We start from the raw sequence: 2,957 nt of genomic DNA, 5'->3' as shown, positions 1-2,957 counted from the left end.
CTCTTCTCCTCTCCTCTCCTCTCATCTCTCCTCTCCTCTCTTCTCCTCCCCTCCTCTCTCCCCCCTCCCCTCTCCTCCCCTCCCACTCTTTTTTTCAGTACAAGAGATTGAACTTGGGACCTTGTGCTTGCCAGGCAGGCACTTATTTTACTGAGCTATCTCTCTAGCCCCAGCCCCTTTCTTCCAAAGCATTCTGAGGACCAGGCCCTGGGTAGGAAGCTTGCCCTTCCTGCCTTCTGTGTTTTGCTCTCCTGTTCAAGACAGTGTCACTTGCCTTACTGTCAGGAAGACTAAGTGACTCACCCCCTCCCATGTCCACCTTGACAGGCTCTAGAACATGAACTTGGATGAGGCTTGTTGCTACAGAACCACACATCTGGCCTTGCTGTTGTGCAGTCATGCATTGTTTGTCTATTTGAGGTGAAGGGAAGCATCTCACCTCAAAGCAGCTGAAATCCTTATTCCCATCCTTGCTCCAATTTGGCCCCACTCAGCATGATCTCGCAATGCACATGCAGAGATATGAAATAACAACACCACAAACCCTGAAAATGATCTCACTGTATTGGGTTGAAGCTTAGAGATAGGAGGTCCTCTGACCTTGAGGGGCTCACATTCAGGTAGGAAAACTGTCCAACAGCAGACGCCTTCAGAATATGGAAGTGCATCAGCCAGGAAATGTAGAACCATTCAGATCTCACAGATCTTCTCCTCCAGAGAGCCTGTTTTCTTTCACAGGTGACACATTCCTAATAAGCTTGCATCACAGAAGTTTCTGGGTTGTATCCATGTGCACAGCACCCATATAGTTTCAAGACAAATGAACTGTTTAAGGTCTTCCTCTTTCAAGGATATTGTTCACCCAGCAGCACCACCCAGGGACTCATTAGGAATCAGAATCAATCCAAGGCCCTGCCTCAGAACTACTGAGTCAAAATTGGCACTGGGGCAAGTCCTCAGGCTGTTTGCATTCACCTCTAACTTGGAGGATTTCTGTTTGAAGGCACTGCTAGTAGGAATGTCCCCAGTTTACTGATCCAAGTGATATTTGGAGTCTTCTCTTAGCAACTAATAAGCAGTATTGTTCATGCTGTGTTAGAGTATATACCTAGATGTCTCCCTCAAAACTTCATGCACACATTGTGGGACTTTTGATGGGTTTAGAATAATGCTGGGGGTGGGTGATGGACATACTGAAGAGGCACCCCCACAATGTCTGGGTGGCACCAAATAATAGACTTGCATCCTGGATGGAATAAAAAAGGAAGCAAAAGAAATAGCTCTCCATTTTCCCTACTCTGTCAGGGCTTGTTTCTCATCTGAGGTGTCCCTCTGCCATGCCACCCTGTCTTGGAGCCAGCCAACTACATACTAAAACCTCTACAAGCTGTCAGCTAATGTAAATCTTTTCTCCTTTAACTTGTGAGTATCAGATATTTTGTCCCAATGATGAGGGATTAAGTCATGGCTTAATACATGAATGGGGGCTCTTTCTACTTGGGTGAGCTTTGGAGAGTTGATTTTTTAAGATCTAGATATTTCATTTGGTATATAGCATATATGGTGACTTTCTCTTTCTTTCTTCTTTCTTTCTTTCTTTCTTTCTTTCTTTCTTTCTTTCTTTCTTTCTTTCTTTTTCTTTCTTTTTCTCATGGAGTCTCACGATTTAGCTCAGGCTAGCTTCATTACATAGCCCAGAATGGCCTTGAATTTACTCCTATCTCAGCCTTCCAAGTACTAGGATTATGGGTGCCCACCATGTCTGTCTAATGCCACCATTCAAAGACTTAAAGTATAACATATGCTCTTGAAAACTATATTGAAAATGGAATCTGTGATGCACCTTGGGGACTAACAGGACCTTGCAGGGGATCAAAGTTGTCTGATGAACACAAGTTTCCTTTGTGTGAGCCATGAGTGATGCCAACCACTGACCATCCCAGCTGCTTGACCACCTGGGAAGAGACAACTGAGGATACTGCCAGGTGAAGGCTTTGCTTGTAGCCAGTTATGTGCCCACAAAGAGGCCAGCACATTCCAGCCAGGCCAGGTAGACTGCAGAAAAGAACGAGACCATTCTTCTCAGTGAGAAGGCTGGTTTCTCTGGTTGAATGAGTTGAGATTCATGACCATAGGGAACTCAACATAATTAGGGCCATACCCCTGAATGGGAATTCCTTTACCCTACTTGCCCACTGGCTGGGGTAGAGCTGGGATGGGATGCTGAAGAGTAGGAATGTTCACCCTCCACACCTCTCAAACTGACTTCTGCCTAGAACCCTCCTGGTGGTGCTTTTTATCACTTTCTTCGCACTTCAAGTTTAGAAAGACCCAGACTCCCAACCCTACCTTGGCACAGAATGCCAGTGCCAGTTCCCTTCTGCTCCATGCAAAGAAAACAAAAGTGTAGATCCTATGTTTAAAGCCCCAGGGTCAGTTTCTGTCTTGATGCTTGCAGGTTGAGAAAGTAATTCATCTCTCCTGGTCCAAGTGTCCACAGCCTTGGATGGAGCTTCTAAGAGTAGATCCTTGAGGGAGGGTCCAACTGGGTTCTTCTGGGGATTAAATGAGATCAGCTGGGCTTCTCCTGGCAAGTGATCAGGATGGTACTTGGCACACAGCTGCGGGAGCTCTTCTTGGTATGACACTGAGTCAGGCACAAGGGAGTGTTGCATCCCATATATCCCTTAGTGTAACCTGCATCTCCAAATGGAGCTTTGAAAGTTAGATTGTTTTTTCCTTGGAGATGAGTAGCTTCTCCAAATTTCCCCATGAACAGCCAGCCCTCTCTCTCCTCAGCCCTGATGAATGCACAGAATATGCAGGGCTGGCACCTGGAAGTCATGCCTGTTTTCATTTCCTCCAGGGGAGGGGAGAGAGCGCTGGACATGAGTCTCTAACAAGCCTGAACTTGCCTCTCTGTCTTCTTCCCTGTGTAGCAAGAAGCCTCCCTTGGC

Source organism: Octodon degus, unplaced genomic scaffold (assembly GCF_000260255.1).
Source record: "Octodon degus isolate 3935 unplaced genomic scaffold, OctDeg1.0 scaffold00141, whole genome shotgun sequence".
In the NCBI taxonomy this organism is placed as follows: Eukaryota; Metazoa; Chordata; class Mammalia; order Rodentia; family Octodontidae; genus Octodon; species Octodon degus.
The sequence above is the reverse complement of the archived record's forward strand: the minus strand, read 5'-3'. Positions refer to the sequence as shown.